This window comes from Oryctolagus cuniculus, chromosome 5 (assembly GCF_051225735.1).
Source record: "Oryctolagus cuniculus isolate XC-2025 breed Fujian yellow rabbit chromosome 5, ASM5122573v1, whole genome shotgun sequence".
Classification (NCBI taxonomy): Eukaryota; Metazoa; Chordata; class Mammalia; order Lagomorpha; family Leporidae; genus Oryctolagus; species Oryctolagus cuniculus.
In genome coordinates, this window is record NC_142871.1 from 5,709,862 (window position 1) to 5,731,525 (window position 21,664).

General features: G+C 39.7%; 1 protein-coding gene and 1 long non-coding RNA gene across 8 annotated transcripts in view; one reads left to right on the forward strand and one right to left on the reverse strand.

Moving 5' to 3' along the window:
* PACRG (parkin coregulated) overlaps positions 1-21,664 on the reverse strand; it is a 577,440-nt gene that overhangs the window by 258,187 nt on the left and 297,589 nt on the right. The gene's annotated exons all lie outside the window — the stretch shown is intronic.
* LOC127493112 (uncharacterized) overlaps positions 1-21,664 on the forward strand; it is a 64,704-nt gene that overhangs the window by 838 nt on the left and 42,202 nt on the right. For 2 of the 4 annotated variants that reach the window (XR_016233568.1, XR_007923143.3), the window contains exons 2-3: positions 18,329-18,504; positions 18,586-20,514. This is a non-coding gene — a long non-coding RNA (uncharacterized LOC127493112). Of the gene's footprint in view, positions 1-18,328; positions 18,505-18,585; positions 20,515-21,664 lie in introns of those variants that run through there. The other 2 variants (XR_016233567.1, XR_011388433.2) reach the window with 2 other exon arrangements.

Here is a 21,664-nt window from a genome sequence, read left to right on the forward strand (position 1 = left end):
TTTAATGAATTTTGATTATTTCTGTTTAGAATTTAATTGGTATTTTGATGGATTCTGCATTAAATATGTACAGATAACTGTTTGTAGATAAGACACTGTGACACTATTAAGTGTTCCAATTGTTGGACATGAGTTGTCTCTCCATAGTTTCTGTTCTCTTCAATTGCTTCATCAGTGTTTTATAATTCTCATTGTAGAGAACTTTAATTGTCTTTGTTAAATTCAGTTCCTGAAATTTTACTTTTTTGGTAGGTGTTGTGAATCGCTTTTGATTCCTTTATAAGCAAATTCTTTATTGTTATATAAAAATGCTACCATTTGTATGTTTACTTTTTAACCTGCAGTCTTACTTGATTCATTTATCAGTTCTAAGAGCTTTTTGGTGGGGTCTTTAGGCCTCTCTCTCTCTCTCTCTCTCTCTCTATATATATATATATATATATCATGTCATCTGCATACAGACAATTTGACTTTCTCTTTTCCAATTTAGATGTTTATTTCTTTCTCTTGCCTATGACTTCTCTTGCTATGACTTCCATTTCTAGGTTAAATAAAAGTGGTAAGAGTGGTAAGAGTGGACATCTCATCTTGTTCTAGATGTTAAAGGACAGGCTTTCATCCCTTCCTCATTCAGTATGATGTGGGTTTGTCACCCAGTTTTCCTTGTGCTGAGGTATGTTCCTTCTGTGTCTAATTTGCTTAGAATTTTTATTATGATAGAATGTTTAATTTCATCAACGTCTTCTGCTTCTGCTGAGATGATCATACAATTCTTTGTTCTTAATTCTGTTTTTGAGATGTATTATGTTTATTGTTTTGTGTGTGTTGAATTACCTTTGAATCCCTGAGTCAAATGTCACTTGATCATGGCATACAGTCTTGTTATTTGATTTGATTTGTTAGCATTCTCCTGGGAATTTTTCTGTCTATGTTCACCAGGGATATATTGGTCTGTGGGTTTCCTTTTTTGTAAATCTTTGTCTGACTTTGGTATGAAGATAATGTGGGCCTTATATAAACTTTTGGCAAAGGTGCTTTCCACTTTTTGTTTTTAACAGTTTGAGAAGAACTAGATTTAATCCTTGTTTGTACATTTGGTAGAATTCAATGATAAAATCATCATATCCTAAATAGGAAACTTCTAATTACAGCTTCAACTTAATTATTCATTATTGTTCTGTTTAGATTTTTCTATATGTTCTTTATTTAATCCTTGTGGGTTGTGTATGTCTACCAACTTATTTTCTCCCAGATTTTTAATTTTTAGTATATTATTGGTCATAGTATTTTCTTATGATCCTTGTATTTCTATGGTTATCAATTATAATGTTTATTTTCATTTCTAATTTTATTTATTTGAGTTCTTTTTTTATTTGATAATCTGGTCAGATATTTGTCCATTTTGATTATCTTTCAAAACTCAACTTTTCACTTCATTAATATTTGTATTTTTTAGTTTTAAGTTTATTTCTCCTCTTACCTTTATTATTTCTTTCCTTCTAATAATATTGGAGTTAGTGTTTTCTTCTTTCTCTAAGTCTTTAAAGTGCACTGTTATATTTTAAATCTTTTTGTCTTTTTTTGAGGTATGTATCTATAGCCACAAGTTTCTCTCTTAATACTACTTTTGCTCTACCTTATGGTTTTGATATATTGTTTTCATTTTCATTGGTTTCAAGAACATTTTTCTTTTTTTTAAGATTTATTTATTTGAAAGTCAGAGTTACACAGAGAGAGGAGAGGCAGAGAGAGAGAGAGAGAGAGAGAGGTCTTCCATCCGCTGGTTCACTCTCCAGATGGCCGCAACAGCTGGAGCTGCACCGGCCAATCCAAAGCCAAGAACCAGGAGCTTCTTCCAGGTCTCCCACACAAGTGCAGGGGCCCAAGGACCTGGGCCATCTTCTACTGCTTTCCCAGGCCACAGCAGAGAGCTGGATCGGCAGTGGAGCAGCCAGGACTCAAACCGGTGCCCTTATGGGATGCCAGTGCTTCAGGCCAGGGCGTTAACCCGCTGCTGCCACAGCGCCAGCCCCCATCAAAAACATTTTTCCTTCCCTTTTAGTTTCATCAATGACTTACTGCTCATTCAGGAGCATGTTGATCAATTTTTATATATTTATTTGCTAATGCTGTTCCTATCAGTGATTTCTGGATTTAGTCCATTGTGCTCTGAACAGATACATGATATGATCTCAATTCTTAAAAATTTACTGAGGCATTTCTGTGGCCTAACATACAATCCTGGAGAACATTTCATGTGCTGAGGAGAAGAATGTATATTCCACAGCCTTGATGAATTTTTCTGTAAGTATCTGCTAGGTCCAATTCTTCTAGAGTATTGTTCAGCTCCAATGCATCTTTGTTGATTTTCTGTCTGAATGATCTCTCCATTGATGAAAGTGGGGGTGTTGATGACACCAACTATTATTTCCAGAGTCTATCTCTACATTAGGCCTAATAATTTTTGCTTTATGCATTTGGGTGGTCTGATGTTCGGTGTACATATATATATATATAAATATAATTGTTATACCTTCCAGTGAATTCGTCCTTTTTTCAATAAGTAATAGCCTTCTTTCTCTCTTTTTACAGTTTTTTGTTTTCTTAAGTCTATTTTGAATTATATGAGTATAGATACTCCTGCTTGAGTTTGGGTTCTGTTTTCACAGAATATCTTTTCCCAAGTGCTCACTCTTAGTCTATGTGTGTCTTCACTAATAGAGTGAGTTTCTTGTAGGCGGGAAATAGTGGGGTCTTTGTTCCTTTTACCTGTTAAGTCACTTCATGCCTTTTGAATGGAGAATTCAATTTTCATTTAAATTCAATTTTACTATTTTTAGGTAAGGACTTCCTTAAATCATTTTTAAAAATTGTTTCTAATTATTTTCTATAATCTTTGTTCCTTTTCTTCTTCCTTCTATTTATCTTTGTGGTTTGATGATTTTTTATAGTTATAATTTTTGGTTCTTTTCTCTTTTTACTTGTGTGTCTATTTTATCAGTACTTTATTATTTTGTGTATATTCATGATGATTCTTCATGTCCTTTTCACACCAAATTAAACTCATCTTTTTTAAAAAAAGATTTATTTGAAAGACAGAGTTACAGAGAGAGGTAGAGACACAGAGAGAGGTCTTCCATCTGCTGGCTCACTCCCCAGATGGCCACAACGGCCAGAGCTGCGCCAATCCAAAGCCAGGAGCCAGGAGCTTCCTCCAGGTCTTTCACACAGGTGCAGGGGCTAAGGACTTGGGCCATCTTCTACTGCTTTCCCAGGCCATAGCACCGAGCTGGATCAGAAGAGGAGCAGCCGGGACTAGAACGGGTGCCCATATGGGATGCTGGCGCTTCAGGCCAGGGCTTTAACCCACTACACCATAGCGCCGACCCTAAATTCATCTTTTAAATTCCATTTTCCATGAGCTTTTTGAAATCCCCTGTATGTGATTTGGTGCTTTTCTCTTCCTGTTTTTCATAATTTTCTCCTTATCTCTGACTTTTGACTATAACCTGCTTGGAGAGTCTTTTTGGTTGAATCTGCTAAGGGTCATTTGATCTTCCTAGATCTGGATGCCTATGTGTCTTTCAAAACTCGGGAAGCGTTTAGCTACTCTTCCATGACATGGGTCCTCTGTGTTTCTCCCCGTCCCTTCCTCTGGAACCACCATGATGGGACCAGTTGCTCACTTCCCGGTGTTTCAAATGTCTCATGTTCTATTTACTTTTCCTTCCTTCTTCTCCCTTCCCCCTCCCTTCTTTCCTTCCTTAATTATTTCAAATGAGTCGTCTGGAGATTCAGAAATGCTTTGTTCTATTTGATCTAGTCTGTTATTGGGGCTTTCAATCACAGCTTTTAATTTCAATAAATTCTGCAGCTCCAAAATTTTTCTTTGGATCTGTCTTGGGATTTGTGTCTCTGTTGAGTTGGTCATTAAGGTAATGAATTGTTTTTGTCACTGCCTTGAAGTGTCTGTGCGTATCCTCTCACATCTCACTGAGTTTCTTAGATATTTATTTTGAAATTTTTCAACATTTCATAGATTTCCTTCATGTTAGAGTCAGTTTCTGGAGAAACTATTTTGTTCAGAGGTATACGCGTCCTTGCTTTTTCACTCTCTTTGTGACCCTATGTTGACGTGTGCACATCTAGTCTAACAGTTACTTCTTCCAGTTTTATGGAGTAGCTTTCATGGGGAAAGGCTTTGACTCACATGAGATGCAGGTGCTTTGGCTCTGAGTCAGAGTGAGCACAACAGTGTTGCCTCTGTGTGATTCCTTCAGCTGTAACTAGCACCAGTTGTGTCTATGAAAGCCTCAATCATTTAGTCTGCAGGTGCCTGTGGAGTTCGTGGTGAGACTTTGCAGTTGATATGGATTTAAAAAGGGGCGTGACCACAGGCCCCATGGAGATGAATGGTGGTGCTGGGGGTAGCAGCTGCGATGCTTGGACCAGGGGTCATGGGGCCGAGAGTTAACAGTGGTGAATCCTCTGGTGGCAGAAGCCACCATGCGGAGGGGATAGGTGGTGGAGGGGTGCATTCTCAAGCCCAGAGGAGGTGAGTGTCAGTGGTGGCAGTGGAAGTCGTAACCTTGGAGTTGCTGGCTGCACAGGAGGATGACCGCAGGCCCCACACAGTCCAGTACCCGCGAGTGGGAGCAGCTGGGACCCGGGCCCTGAGGGCTGGGTTGGGGCAGCAGGCACTGTTGGCTCTAGGCGCCCCGCTGAGGCAGGTGCGCACATAGGCTGCTGGATGTCTGTGTTTGCCCTCACTTCACTAGCAACATGGAGGGCTTACTTGGCTGCTCTGTTTACCTCTCAAGTCTTGGAGGCAGACGTTTCTGATTTTCATGGCACCATAAAGTGAAAGCATATTAAAATATGTCCACACTGGTAATTACAAGATGGATTCATTTTTAAAAATCTAGATGTTGAGAATAATTTAAGAACAAAACTAAAATTTAAAGAGATTAGGAGACTATTTATCTTTGTGTGGATGTTTGTCACATGGTGACCATGGCCTCTCAGGGTTCTAAATTGCTGACTTCTTATATTTTTTTGGATTCACAGCATTTTAAAAGCTTAGTTAGTAATAAGCCTTTTTCATTTATGAGGGTTTTTTTTTTGCTCTTAAGATAACTAATTTAATGACACACATTATACCACATTTCTTTAGTATTGCCATACAAATAACAATTTCTGAATTTGTGAATCTTTCTTTAAAGTTTAAAAGTCTAGAATTAAAAAAAATATTTAAGTAGGACATAGACCAAGGACTGTTTTGGACATATCTGTTAAAATTTTTACATGTTAATATACTGACTAATGACTTATTTGATATTAACTCCAGAAACATAAAATATTCTTAGTCATTGAACTCTTTCAAAAATTTATGTTGGATAGCTTTTTATAGATCATATCATGCTTACAAGTTGATCTCTAAATCTTACAGTGACCTTTGGGCAAAAGCAATAAAATTCTAACTTGACCCTGGCAGATCAAGTATAAAGTTTTATCCTCATAATAAATGTGTAACATAGTGCTGAAAGGTCAGAAACACAGTGAGGTTACTGACTTTCACTCCAAAAAAAAAAAAAAAAAACAAAAAAAAAAACACCTAACACTATAGGCTTACCATATCTCTCTTATATTTTCTATATTTTTCTATCAATTATCAAATGAAATATGTTATCATGACTCATGTAATAGGTCCCAAAGATCTTGCTTAGATTCACAAGTTAATTCAAGAAAGTATAATTATCTATTAATATATTATGTATTATGGTCTCCTTTGAACTTTTTGTGACATTTCTAAAACAAAACTTTAACAGGTTCGTTCAACTTTTGAGATAGCTATCAAGTTAATGCAAGGGGTCTTACAAACTGTACGAGCTTAAAACAGTCAGCAGATGGGACATGTGACATTTCATACTTAGCGGTGCTACTAGTTTTCAAATGTCTGTGGATGCAGTCTGGTCAAATAACTGAAACAATTTGTCATTTTAGATTTTTTCAATGATGTTGAATATCCTACTAAAATAATGGAATAGTATGTGAGATTTTTCATGCTAAAAATAAGAATTTTTAACATAAAAACACACAAGTATACAAAAGAAGCAGACTTCAAGTAAGATGACAAACAAGACTGAAGTGGAAACATAAACCGCTCAAGGTCTGAGAAAACAGAAATGTGTTAAATGTGAAGTTGAGATCAGGAAATCTTCTGGTGATAGAGAGGAAGATGAAATCCAGTCCCAGAGGTGACCGAAAGGTGATGTCAGGAGAGCCCAGAAAACTTCAGACACAGACTAAACCATGAGGTTGGGACTGAGACTTAATGTCTTGGGTGTTGAAGAAAACAGGGCATTTGGTCACAGGAGACTTGATGGTCTCACCTTTACAAAGGGGACTACAAAGTCTCTTCTTACTAACTCATGGGAATAGAAAGAGCACTGGTATTTGACAAAACTCAATGGGAAACACCTCCTCTGAGCAACAGAATCCCCAAGAATCTGAGGCCAAGAAATTAATATTAAAAAAAAATGAATCCTATATGATAGAAAACTGTGGGGCCCAGATACAAGCAAGAGAGAAAATGTTTACACTTGCATTGTGCAGGTACACGGAACGGCGTCCTTCACTGGAGAGGGGCGCAGGATAAACAGCACTGTGGTGACAGAGCCAGCACAAGGATGACTCAGCAGATTAGTGAGCATGCGGATAAGCTCCAGGAGTAAAATATGAAAATAAGTGTTTTTCAAATGATGCAGTACCACCAACATAAAGATTCACTGGCTAGGTTGGCCACAGATGTAAGGAGAATGAGGGACTTAGATCACAAGAAGCACGGGACTACCTGAGAGGTAGCACAGGGAATCAACATGGAAAACACAGGAACGCCACCTCCCAAGATGCTCCCACCCCTTACTCTCCGTGCTCCAGGGAGGACAGAAAGGAGCACGTGGAGAGGAAATGGTTGAGAAGTTTCCTTGCTAAAGAAAGATGTAATTCTTCAGACTGAAGTTTCATATCTAGATGCTTTTGAGAAAAAAAAAAAAAAACTATGGAACTTCAAAATGAAGGGAAAGATTTTAAAGCAACTAGAAACAAAAGTCATTATATATAAAGTATAAAATTTGCACTGACATTGTCCATCTCATTAACAAAATAGAGGCGGGGTGGGTGCTCAGCCTAGGAGTTAGGGTGTCAGTGAACACACCTATACCCCACTGCAGTTCAGGACCCGGCTCCACCCCTGACTCCAGTTCCCTGCTCATGCAGGCCCAGGAAACAGAGCGCTGGCTCATGGATTGGCTTCCTGCTACCCACACGGGAGACTGGGATTGACCTCCAAGCTCCTGAATTCAGCCCTGGGCCAGCTCCATTTGGGCATCTGAGGATAGTGGATCAAGTGATCTCTTTCTCTTTCTCACATTCTCTCTAAATACATATATACATATACATGTATGTATATATATAATAATACAAATAAATACATACACATGTTCTCTCTGTATGTATGTTTGTGTGTGTGTGTGTTTGTCTCTTGAAACAAGCAAACGGGGCTGGCACTATGGTGTAGCAGGTTAAGCATCTACTTGTGGTGCTGGCATCCCATATGGGCGCCAGTTGGAGTTCTAGCTGCTCCACTTCCAATCCAGCTCCCTGCTAATGGCCTAGGAAATCAGTAGAAGATGGTCCAAGTGCTTGGGGCACTGAACCAATGTGGGAGACCCAGACAAAGCTCCTGGCTCCTGGCTTCGGATTGGCCTAGCTCTGGCCGTTGCAACCATTGGGGGAATGAACCAGCGAATGGAAGACCTCTCTCTCTGCCTCTTCTGTCTGCAACTCTGCCTCTCAAGTAAATAAATAAATCTTTAAAAAAAAAAATAAGCAAACAAGGCCCAGAAGACAGAGTAAAAATTTTTCAACATGCTGAAAGAATAAAATCCACAAGCTACAAATGCAATTCTGTGAAATGAATATTTAAAAATAAAGACAAATTAAATGTATTTGACCAAAACTGACAGGTATTTTTTGTAACTCATGGATCATCGCCTTTACCAAAGGATAAAATTCATTTAAAAGTAAGCTGAATCCAGGATGAAGAATGAGGTACAAGAGGGAGTGATAAGCAAACCCCTGAAAACTAAAATTAAATAAGTACTGACTAAATAAGCAGACAAGTTGAATAATTATCGATATGGTAGATTTCAGAAGTAGAACTTTGACACTAAGAAAGGAATAACAAGGAAGACAAGAGGAAGGCAATCTGAGTTCAAGTGAGGTCCTTGCATTGAGTGCAATGAAGATAGAGCTAGCGATTGCCCTTAGAATTAAGTAAGCATCTAAAAGTTTAAGGGCATCAATTGAAAGGACAAAAATAAAGTTAACTTTTAAAAGAATAGAATGGAATAAGGGGAATGAATAAAATTCTTTTTTTTTTTTTTTTTGACAGGCAGAGTGGATAGTGAGAGAGAGAGACAGAGAGAAAGGTTTTCCTTTTGCCGTTGGTTCACCCTCCAATGGCCACCGGGGCCGGCACACTGCAGCCAGCGCACCACGCTGATCCGAAGGCAGGAGCCAGGTGCTTCTCCTGGTCTCGCATGGGGTGCAGGGCCCAAGCACTTGGACCATCCTCCACTGCACTCCCTGGCCACAGCAGAGAGCTGGCCTGGAAGAGGGGCAACCGGGACAGAATCCGGCACCCCGACCGGGACTAGAACCTGGTGTGCCGGCGCCACTAGGTGGAGGATTAGCCTATTGAGCCACGGCACCGGCCAAATAAAATTCTACCAATCCAACAATAGGCTGCTTAAACATCTACCCTCTCCTACACAAGAATGGGGAAAGGAGAAAATACAAATGATGAGTCCAGACATATAAGTAATCATAATAATCATAGATGGATTAAATTATCTTGTTAAAATTAATTATCAAAAAGGGAAACTATACTCCATTATGGATTTTTAAGGTACACATTCAAAATATAATGATAGAGGAAGGTACAAAAGAAAGATATGGTAAAACGAAATATGATGTAGGATGAATTCCTGGAAGAGAAACTGTTCTATAAAAAGGTATATATTTCCCACTTAATATGTTGCAATGTGAGTTTACCAAAGTATATTCCCAGACAATAAATGAGTACCTGCTTTTATATTGTCCATCTAAAGAGAATGCTATCAAGTTTGATTCTTAACACTATTAAAGGTAAAAGTGGTATTTGTCAGTATGGTTTCAACTGGCATTTCTCTTACTGTGAGAATAATCATCATTTAAAGTTATTTTTTCTCAGTCATGGTATTGTTCATGTATTCAAAGGCTATTGATTTTCACATTAATTTTATATCCTGCTACTTTATCAAACTCTTTTATGAGTTCCAATATTCTCTTAGTGAAGTCTTTTGGTTCCCCTATATATAGAATCATGTCATCTGCAAATAGGCATATTTTGACTTCCTCCTTTCCAATTTCTATCCCTTTGATTTCTTTTTCTTGCCTAATAGCTCTGGCTAAAACTTCCAGAACTATATTGAATAACAGTGGTGAGAATGGGCATCCTTGTCTGGTTCCAGATCTTAGTGGGAAAGCTTCCAACTTGTCCCCGTTCAATAAGATGTTTGCTGTGGGTTTGTCATAAATTACATTGATTGTGTTGAGGAATGTTCCTTCTATACCCAACTGGCTTAAGGTTTTCATTGTTTTATTTTATCAAATGCTTTCTCTGTATCTTTTGAGATAACTATATGGCTTTTGTTCTTTAGTTTGTTAATGTGATGTATCAATCACATTGATTGATTTGTAAATACTGAACCATCCCTGCATAAATCCCACTTGGTCCAGGTGAATGATCTTTTTGATGTGCTGTTTGATTTGATTAACTAGTATTTTGTTGAGGATTTTTGTATCTATGATCATCAGGGATATTGGTTGACAGTTCTCTTGCTCTGTTGTTTCTTTTTCTGGTTTAGGAATTAGGGTGATGCTGGCTTCATAGAAGGAGTTTGGGAGGTTTCTATCCCTTTCAATTATTTTGAATAGCTTGAGAATTGGATTAGTTCTTCTTTAAATGTCTGGCAGGATTTAGCAGTGAAGCCAGCTGGTCCTGGGCTTTTCTTTGTTTTGAGAGTCTTTATTACTGATTCAATCTGCATCTTGGTTATTGGTATGTTTAGGTTTTCTATGTCTTCACCACTCAATTTTGATAGATTGCATATGTCCAAGAAACTACCCATTTCTTCTAGGTTTCCAATTTGTTGACATACGGCTTTTAATAGTAATTCCTGATGATTTTTTTTTTCCTGTGGTATCTGTTATTACACATCCTTTTCCATCTCTGATTCTGTGGATTTGTGTCTTCTCCCTCTTTTTTTGGCTAGTGGGGCCAATGGCGTATCAATTTTGTTTACATTTTCAAAAAAAAGCTCTTCATTACAATGATCTTTTGTAATTTTTTGTTTCAATTTTGTTATTTCTTGTCTAATTGTAATTATTTCTTTCATCCTATTAATTTTAGGTTTGGCTTGTTGTTTTTCTAGGTCCTCCAGATGCTTTGATAACTCACTTGTTTGGTGCCTTTCCAATTTCTTGATATAGGCACCAATTACTATAAACTTCCCTCAATACTGCTAAGGTCAATCCCATTCACAATAGCTCAAAAAATTAAATACTTTGGAATAAATTTAACCAAGGAAGCAAAGATCTTTATGACGAAAATTACAAAACATTAAAGAAAGAAACAGAAGACACAAAAAATGGAAAAATTTTATATGTTCATGGATTGGAATAATTAATATAATGAAAATGTCTGTACTTCTAAAAGCAATTTACAGATTCAATGTGATCCCAACCAAAATACCATGACATTCTTCTCAGATCCAGAAAAAATGATGCCAAAATTCATATGGAAACCAAATAGACCCCAAATAGCTAAAGCAATCTTAAACAACAACAAAAAAAAGCTGGAAGTATTTCAATACCAACTTTCAAGACATACTACAAGTTAGTTATCATCAAAACAGCCTGGTACTTGGAAAACAAAAAAAAATGATGTGTAGAACAATGGAACAGAGTAGAAACTTCAGAAACCAATAGATGCATTTACAACCAACTTATCTTTGACAAAGGAGCTAAAAATAAACCCCTGGAGAAATGACAGTCCTTCAACAAATGGTGCTGGGAAAACTGGATCTCCACGTGCAGAGGTATAAAATATTACACCAAATACAAAAATCCACTCAAAGTGGATCAAGAACCTCAATCTATGACCTGATACTATCGAATTATACTACAGAACATTGGGGGGAACTCTGTAGACATTGGCATAGGCAAGGACTTCATGGAAAAGACCCAAGAAGCACAGGCAATCAAAGCCAACATTAACAAATGGAATTACGTCAAACTCAGAGGCTTCTGCACTGCAAAAGAAACATTCAGCAAAATGAAGAAGCAACTAACAGAATGGGAGAAATTATTTGCAAACTATGAAACTGATAAAGGATTAGTTTCCAGAATCTATAAAGAGCTCAAGAAATTCAACAACAAAATAAACAACCCAGTTAAGAAATGGGCAAATCACTTGAACAGGCATTTTTCAAAAGAAGATATTCAAATGGCCAACAGACACATGAAAAAAATGCTCAGGATTACTGGCCTCAGGGAAATGCAAATCAAAACCCAAAACCACAATGAGGTTCCTCCTTATCCCATTTAGAATGACTCTCATACAGAAATCAACAAACAACAAATGCTGGTGAGGATGTGGGGGGGAAAGTACTCTAATACACTGTTGGTGAGAATGTAAACTAGTACAACCATTGTTGAAGACAGTATGGAGATGGCTCAGATAGCTGAAAATAGATGTGCTATATATAAACCAGCAATCCCACACCTAGGAATTTACCCAAATGAAGTGAAATCAGCATATAAAAGAGTGATCTTTACCCCTGTGTTCACTGCTCAATTCACAGTAGCTGTGACATGGAATCAATGCAACTGTCCATCAACTGATGACTGGATAAAGAAATTGTTGTATATATACACTATGGAATATTACTCAGTGATAAAAAATAAAATGAAATCTTGTCTTTTGCCACAAAATGCATGCAACTGGAAGCCATTATACTTAGTGAAATAAGCCAGTCCCCAAAAGAGAGATACTATATGTTTTCCCTGATTTATGGTAACTAATAGAGTACCTAAAATGTAATGTATTGGAAAGAAACTGACATTGTGTGATTCAATGATTATTTACAGTCCTTGTCTCTACTGTGAAGGAAAAGTTTGTTTTTCTTCATACTTTGTTGAACTCTACTTAGTGTAGGATTAATCTTATGATTACAAAGTTAAGTGAAAATAGATCTTTGTAAAAATTAAGAGTGAGGATGTGAGAGGGAGAAGGAAGGATGGGAATGTAGGTGGGAGGGAGAGTAGGGTGGGATAAGAAGAATCACTATGTTCCTAAATCTGTATATATGAAATACATGAAATTTGTATACCCTAAATAAAATTTTCAAAAAGGAATTTTTGAAAGACATTTGTATAAGGGTACTTCAATAAGTTCAGGGGCAAATAGAATTAAAAATGTTTATTTTGGTGAAAACAAATTTGGAATTTCATGCATAGTTTTTAATAACATACACTTTTCATGAATTTTTTGAAGACCTGACATACACATGGATTTGACCTCTTTTTTTTTACAACATTACTTATTTAAATCCATTTGACATAAACTTTTTGAAGCACCCCCACATATCTTCTTTGATTTTTATTTTTAAATATTTTTGCCATTTTTCTCTACTGAGCCATTGGCCTTTTTAAGAAGAATTCTTTTCTATTAGAGAGATTAGTCTTTAGTGCATGATTGGAATTGCAAATTTTTCTTTTTTCAGGCAGATATTTTAAATATTTTTGAATTTATTAATCTTTTATGAGTTCTGAATGTTGAGTCATTATGAGAAAGGGTATCGCCTTGTTTCCTGGTGTAAAGGGTAGGATCACTAGGAGAGAGTGGGTACACTTGCTTATGGTAGTATTGCTGTGTTTCCTCTCTGTACTTCCATCAGCAAGCTGTGGCAGTGGTCCTGGTGTGAAGGGTGATGTGTGCTTCCAACTGTCATTTGTTTCCAGGTGGAACCCCCTTTTTCTAGTGCTCTTACTGAACACTGATTGCAGGTTTCTCCTCACCACAAAACTCTATTTCTTAACTTTCTGTTCCATCTCACTAGCCGGTCTATATGGTTTAGAAACCAGGAGTATTTTGATTTAATGATAACAAGTTTTTAAACTATTTTGATCTCTCAGGCTAGTTCCCTTCACATTACTTCCATAGAATTAAGAATTAGAATTAGAATTAAATAAGTAACGTTGTTATTAATTTTAATCCTAAAACATTACTTTATTTAATCCTAATTTGTTCATTTTCAATATAAAATTTAGACATAAATCTCAGATGTAAGTTCCATTTAATGGACCCACAAAAAAACCATACATTAAACAATTAGGTAAAATATATTATTCACAATCATGCATGTAGTGTTTTAGAAAGATGAATAAATACTAAGCCATAAAACAATTCTAAAAATGTCATATGTGCCACATTTTTTTAAGATTTATTTATTTATTTATTTGAAAGTCACAGTTACACAGAGAGAGGAGAGGCAGAGAGAGAGAGAGAGAGAGAGAGAGAGAGAGAGAGGTCTTCCATCCAGTGGTTCACTCCCCAGATGGCCGCAACGGCTGGAGCTGTGCTGATCCGAAGCCAGGATCCCATGTGGGTGCAGGGGCCCAAGGACTTGGGTCATCTTCTACTGCTTTCCTGGGCCAGAGCAGAGAGCTGGACAGGATTGGAGCAGCCGGGTCTTGCACCGGCCCCCACATGGGATGCCGGTGCTTCAGGCCAGGGCATTAACCCGCTGTGCCACAGCGCCGGCCCCAACATTTTTTAATAAATAAAATAACCATTGACTAAAAGATACCCACACTTTTTAAGCTCTATTTGCAAATCTCAAAACACTTTTAAGTCACTCAGAGACCAAATAGAAATTCATTATAGAAATAATAAGATTGTAAGTACTAAATAACAACGTAAGTTCTTAACCTCAAAAAAAAAAAAAAAAATAGAAAAAGCCCCACTGATACAGACTCGTTTTAAGAATAGGAAAAGAAGAAAAGCTACACAATCCATTGTATGAGGCCAACACAACCTGACATTAAAACCAGATTAAGTTCAATCTCACTAAAATAAAAAATAAGATAGTAGGCAAATTGAAATCAGCAGCATGTGAAAAATCAGCCCAGTGGGTTTTCTTGCCAAATATCAGGAAATTTCAATGTTTAGATTAAAGGAAGAAAAATGATATCTTAGTAGATGTAGATAAATTATTGGATAAAAAGTTGCTCAAAGATATCACCTCCTAGCATAAGCCTGTAACAGATATCATACTTTATGATGAAACTTCAAGATCACTCTTTTTTTTTTTTTTTTTTTTTTTGACAGGCAGAGTGGACAGTGAGAGAGAGAGAGACAGAGAGAAAGGTCTTCCTTTTTGCCATTGGTTCACCCTCCAATGGCTGCTTGCGCTGATCTGAAGCCAGGAGCCAGGTGCGTCTCCTGGTCTCCCATGCGGGTGCAGGGCCCAAGCACTTGGGCCATCCTCCACTGCACTCCCTGGCCACAGCAGAGAGCTGGCCTGGAAGAGGGGCAACCGGGACAGAATCTGGCGCCCCGACCGGGACTAGAACCCCATGTGCCGGCGCCGCAAGGCGGAGGATTAGCCTAGTGAGCCGCCGCACGGGCCCAAGATCACTCATTTTATGGTTAGAAAGGAGACAAGAAGGCACTTGTCATTATTTTCATGCAACATTATTCTGGAGGTTCTAGCTAATTTTTTTATGGCAAAGCCAGAAAAAGCTGTATAAAAATTGGAAAGGAAGAAACTGAACTATTCATATTTGATCATGATACGACTATCTACACAGCAAACACCCAGAGAATCTACCAACCCATATGTAGTTAGTTAGAGAGTTCAGAAAGATTGCTGTGAAAAATCAATGCTCTTAAATAGAATGTAATATGATTAAAAACTACTTAGAAAACATTTTTGTAAGTTCACAATAGCAAGAAATGAAACAAAAGACTTTAAGATATCAGAATTAACAATGACATATAAGACTTTTTGGAGACAACTACCAATGGCTATTGACAAATATAAATAGAAGCAGGGCAGTCTTTGTACATAGGTGAACACATCGACTATGCTCATGGATGGGTGGACCGAAACAGAGAGATGGTGACTCTGCCCAGATTAATCACTATCTTGATAGCTTGCTGCTTTACTACAACAACAGATGGCTTTGTCTAACTGGAAGATATTAATTTCTGAGTAACAAATCTGGACCTGGGACTGGAGAATCAGATTACTTTATAGAATAACCTTATTTTAAGTTGCTGTCAAAAATGCTAACAAGACAGCTAAAGGTCAGTTGGAAGCAGGTCTCGAATTTATGCACACTTAACCTTTATTATCCAGGAATTGGCTGTTCCTAACAGTAGCAGCCAATCAGTGATACTTCCAAGTGCAATAAATAAAAAAGAAATAATCCCTTGTTCTCCGACTTTGAACATGCCCAGTCTCTATCACCTGTCATAAAGTTAGAATAATTTCCTAAAACTTTTTAAATGGCATTTATTTTAACCAGAAAGGGATAAAGAGGAGCAAAGAATATATTAAAATACATTTTCAACGTTTCTCTTTCATTTATCACATTTCTTTGCAATGCCAAAAGTGGTATAATTTAGTCATAGGTGGAGAATGATAATTATACTGTGGGGTGACAAGTGTCCATAAAACAGAGAAGCAAGAAAGAGATGACAAACGTGGAAAATCTTGGCAGCTTTAGAAAAGCAAGAAAAATCTGTATAAAAATTGGAAGGGAAGAAACAAAACTGTTCATATTTGAGCATGATATGACTGTCTCCACAGTACACCCAGAGAATCTACCAAGATCGAGACACAGTTAAAAACACTACTCGTAGCTTTTACCACTGGTATTGATTGGAAACTGAGGCACTATTTTACAAGAACTGTTGATGAGCTGGATAACATGTGACATATCAGTTTAAACACATTCAGCCAAGTAAGCAGAGCTAGAAAGATTAGGAGCGGTCAGTGTTGGCACAGCAGTTAGGATGCCAGTTGGAACGCTGGCATCCCTATCCGAGTGCCCGGGTGTGGGTCCCAGCTCCACTGCCAGCTCCGGTTTTCTGCTAATGCGAGCCCTGAGAAGTCACAGGAGGCAGCAAGCATGGGTCAAGCAGCTGGGCTCCTGCCTCCCACGTGGGAGACACGATTCGAGTCCCAGGCTCCCAGCTTTGGCCTGGCCCAGCCCTGGCTAATGCATCTGGTGAGCGAACCTGAAGACGCAAGTTCTCCGTCTCTCAAAGAAATGTTTACAGATAAAATAAAGAGGTTGGGAAGAATTCATTTAAGTGAAGTCAGTGCCACGAAGTAAATTTAAGAATAAATTATTACTTTAGTAGCCATATTGTCTGTCTCTAACATGCGCATATAATTCTATCATATATGCCTACACATACATATAGATACACATAGCAGAAATTAGTTCTAATTTATTGAAGTTCTTAACATTTGGGATGTTTTTATATTTCTGATCTTCACTTAGGAAACTCGAGCAGCAATTACTGAATGGTTACACTAGTTATAGTGTCATGTTGAATGTTAGAGAGGGTAGACAGTGGGTAGGAAAAGAGGAGAGTAACTAGAGAAATATGACGTATTTCATCATATGTGTAGTTTTATATGGACAGTGTGTTGAAGAACGAATCAAGGTCACTCTCCCAGTGTGGAATCAGGCAGAGTTGGGTTTAAACTTAACACTTGCAGGAGGGTACTTCAAAAGTTCATGGAAAAAAATGGAATGAAAGGCAAATTTATTTTGGTGGAAAAATAATTGAAATTCACTCATAGTATTTTCATCACATTCATTTTCCATGATCTTTCTGTGAACTGCTCATGTGCATGGATTTCCCAACTGTTTTGTACCAAAATAAACTTATTGATAAGCTCCCCTCTCCCCCTTGTATGTAATGAGCTCCACCACTTGGCAATCTTGACTGGTGGGAACTCTCCCAGTCCCGCTGGTGTGAGTTCATCATGAACACAATGCTGCCTCATTCCAGCAGGTGGTCAATGGTGTTAATGCCCTTCTGCAGAGAAAATGATACAATCACAAAAAGTTAAGTAAAATTTCAAATGGTTGAAGGCCAAATGAAGGGTACACACCAAGGCTGTAAATACAGGAAGAAAACCATAGGGAAAGGGGGATAATTATGGGCTGGAGAGAGTGGAGAAAGTGTCACTGGAAGTGGGGACTTAGCGCAGCCCTGTAGGATAGGAAGGGGTGAGCCTCACGCAGAGATGGGGGCTAGTTTGGTCCACAGTGACCTGACTTGGGATGAAATGACAGGGAGTGCTGGAGAGGCAGGAAGGGGCCCCTGTGCCAGGCTGGGTCTGAACTGGACACTCCAGGAGACAGGGGAAATAGAAATGACCAAAGAAGCATTGGCAGTGATGGGCTTGCAGCAGAGCCCAGGGAAGGTCAGAATGCAAGAGTGGACATTGAGGGGACATCGAGGGGGCACAATCTTCTGCTCACAGACCATAGACCAGAAGTGCAAGAATGGAGCCACAGGGGCCGGATCATGGCATTTATCCAGAAGGCAGGTTGAAAACGACAGGAGGATATTCACATAGGGAAGAGAGCGGAAGGCTACTTCGCAGGACTGGATGCTCACTCTGGCACTGAGAACTGGGAGCCTGATGGAGTATGCCTCACAGCCAGGTTCCCTGCACTCGGGGCAGGTAAAATGCCAACACCGCTAGAACAAGAGAGCTTGAGCAGCCACCAGCACTGGATCCAGGCTGTGGCTTCAGCAGGACACTCTGGGGGGAGGCCCACAGTTCTCGGAGCCACACTTCCGGCTCCGGGAGAGTCAGCACCAGTGCTGCTGATCACGGAATCACGTGTGTCAAGACCGTGGGGGTCTTAGAGGCAGACTGTGAGGGGGGCTCCGAGGACAGTCCTCAGCCAGGAGCACAGCCAGAGGCTGAAGAGGGGGTGAGGAGAACCATGCAGGAGTGGGGTGTCTATGACCTTTGTCGGATGCTCGGCTAACCCATCCCAGGAGAGACAAGCGACAGTTACAGGAAACATGAAACCTGACGGGGTGCATGCAGCCTAGTACATAAGCTGTGTCGTGCCAATATACAAATTGGTTTTTTTTTTTTTTTTTTTTTTTTTTAACCAGGGCAGAAATACTTACACAGGAACTCGCGCTGCCTCATGAAGAGGCCTGCTGTCAGCTCTCACCAGGACCATGCCCCTCACTCCCCACGCTACAGTCCTGCCTGGCCACCATCAGGTCTGTGCACCCGATCTTCCAGCTTGCCAGGGAGCTCTCTGTGCAGCCTTGGGAACCAGGAGGTGAGGATAACTGGTAAGACTCTACTGTTAAAAATATCTCCATGCGTTTATCAATTAAGGTTTAATTTCATTTCTTTTCAGAAACAAAACACCTTTTGGAACATTTCCGCGGCCATGCTGTGCATATCTTGCAGTACAACTATAATTAGATCATCTAATTGCTCCTCTCCAGGTACTGAAAGAATTCAACAGTTTGATAGGGAGGAGTGAAAAGAAAGAAGCGGTGGTTTTGATGCATGGAGCATTTCGGGGAGGTATGCACAGAGGGAAGAGCCACTGTGGAAGGTGTGGGGGGAAATGGCACCAAACTGCTACAAAGTAAGCCAGCTACCTGACCCTGTTTGTCACTGATGGGTGCAGCCAGGAGAGGGTGATGGGGACTGTGGAGCAGAGCACTGGCTCCAAAGCCTCAACTCAGCCCCTGAGGACTAGCGGATGAATCCCTCCATGCCTTGGTCTACCTGTCTGTAAAATAGGGCAATGGCAGCACCTGTCTCGCAGACACTGTTGTGAGGCAATGCATGTAAACAGATAAGAGCAGTGCCTGGTAACAGGAGGAAATCAACAAATGTAAGCCCTAAGGCAACAGCAAAGGAATCCTCCGATATCTTCATTATTTTTTGCCTCTTTATAAACAGCAAATATCAGTTGACTTCCTCTATATTTACGGTAGTCTTTGAGTTTTACTCTGTAGAGAAAAATCAATCCTCTTTTTGGTATGCCAACGTTTTCTTACACTATTCTGGTGCTCCTGTCATTTTGTTTAAAGTGATGAAGCACAGGAGTCATTTGCGAAGGACACAGAACAGAGTCCTGAGAGCTCCCAGGTCAAAGACCGGCCTGCATCGGCGTCTGCTTGTGGCTCAGGGGACTTCCAAGTAGGTCAGACAGAAAATGACGCCATCTTTTGGGGCTGGCAGGGGGTAACAATCAATCTAGAGGACAAGAACATGAAATGCCGAAAATATCATTATTTTTATGAAACATCGTACTTGGCCAAGTGTATTTTGTTTGCATACAGATAAGTTCTTGTTTATAAAAGGACCACAGATATGTAAACAAGCTGGCTAAATCACAGTACACAAATTTATTGGTACTACATTTATCAATTAAAATCTCTGCCAATTTTTCAGTGAAAATACATCTGTCTAGTAGAATCCCTGCTGTCAGAGTTTGACCTTGGGGCCACACACCTAAGTATGCTTTTATAGCAAATACCACATTTATAATCAAGTTATTTTGACATTTTAGAATTGTATACCAATGGCACACACACACAAAATACAGTCAGTACACCAGGTTGTAATTTTGGAAACAAGAATTTTAAGCCACACATCAAAGCAGAGCCTTTGTCTGTTGGTTCGCCCCCCAATGGCCGCTGTGGCCGGCACGCTGCGGCCGGTGCACCGCGCTGATCCTAAGCCAGGAGACAGGTGCTTCTCCTGGTCTCCCATGAGGGTGCAGGGCCCAACCACTTGGGCCATCCTCCACTGCACTCCCAGGCCACAGCAGAGAGCTGGACTGGAAGAGGAGCAACCGGGACAGAATCTGGTGTGCCGGCGCCGCAGGCGGAGGATTAGCCTAGTGAGCCTCGGCGCCGGCCCAAAGCAGAGCTTTTAAAACAGGTGTTTCCTTTTTGCTATGAGAAACCCTGAACTTAGTACGAAGTATAAAGAGAATTTCCTTGAACTCATTGGAGGTGACAGAAAGCTCCGACGCACACAGAATGAAGAGGCCATTCTCACACTTCTCATTATGCCACTGGTGAGGCTGGAGTGGCTCTTCCCTGTGAACTCTGCTGTGCCTGTTGGGGTCTGTTAGGGGACATCGAGCATCAGTGTGCAGGGTGTTCTTTGCTCTTCTGCTGTTTCTATCTTGAAATTTCTTGCATCAACTTCTATTCCATCAGCTCCAGCATTCCCTAGCCTTGGTGCTTACTGCCTCGTGCTACTAACTGTGCATGGCCGTCATGATCCAGCTCCAGAGGGTATTTGTAGATAGTCGGCATGCTCTGGCAGGAGAGAAACAATGCTCAGTTCAGCCATGACAGTTGGCATCACCTTCCCACTATGGTCTAAAATAAACTCTGAGAATGAACGCACCCTTCTCAGTTTGGGAGTAGAGGAAATATTCTAAAGTGCGTGGTTATTGAAGACCCATTTCACGTAGGACAAACATGGTCAAATGATACCTTATGTTCAAGTCCACAGAATAGTTCATCTTATCATGAACTTGGGGTACTACAAGTGCTTGAAATCAATAGCCTTATGGTTCTGAAATTTAACAACATCCGGTTGTGCTCCAAGCATTCCCAGTCCCCATGAACTTCACTCCCAGCTCAGACGGCCTTCTAGTCATCCCAAGGAAGGATTCAGCCCTGTGTAGCACCAACACATTCACAAAGACCTCTCCCAGGGCATTTGTGATGCTGTGTCCTTGTTTCTATTCTGTCCCCCTCACCACTGTGGGCCCCGCATGGCACAGCCTATCCATTTGTTGACCCATAACATTTCTCATCGACTCACGGCAGAGCCCATGGTGTATTTGTTGAATGACTTAATCAACGAGCAGATTCTTCAGTGCCCCATCAGCACTGCTCCTCTTTGCTTCATTTCCCTAGGGTACAGCTGGACCACTCTTTTTTTTTTTTTTAAATCCTCTGCCCATGCTGCTTGCCTGCAAAAGCCCTTCTGTGGCTGTGTGCAGGGTGAAGCTTAAACCGTGACCATGGCATCTTCTCCACAATTTTTCCTCAAGTTCTCTTTCGGCTTCCTGTTCTGACATTTCACCCTGACATCCAAATGCAGTTACACTATATATCTCCCTGCTAGCTGATTACGTCCTGCTCTTCTGTGTGTCTGGAGTACTTTTCCAGTTTTTCCATTTTTATGTTTGCCTCTTTGTTCTTTATTATACCTTACACATGTTGCATCTTCTCCATATAACAGCTACCAGTGTAGACTTTGATGCTTAAGCCCAAATTCTGCCCCTGCCTCTGAGCCCATATTAGTGATTCGAACTCGGGGAAGTCCTCTCAAGCTTCCTCATTAAAGTGGGGCTGAGAATAGAGTTTGCTTTTCCCACCTATGATACATAACACACGTAGTTACTTCATGGATACCATCTAGAACACTGCTTGACACACATTAATCATTATTAT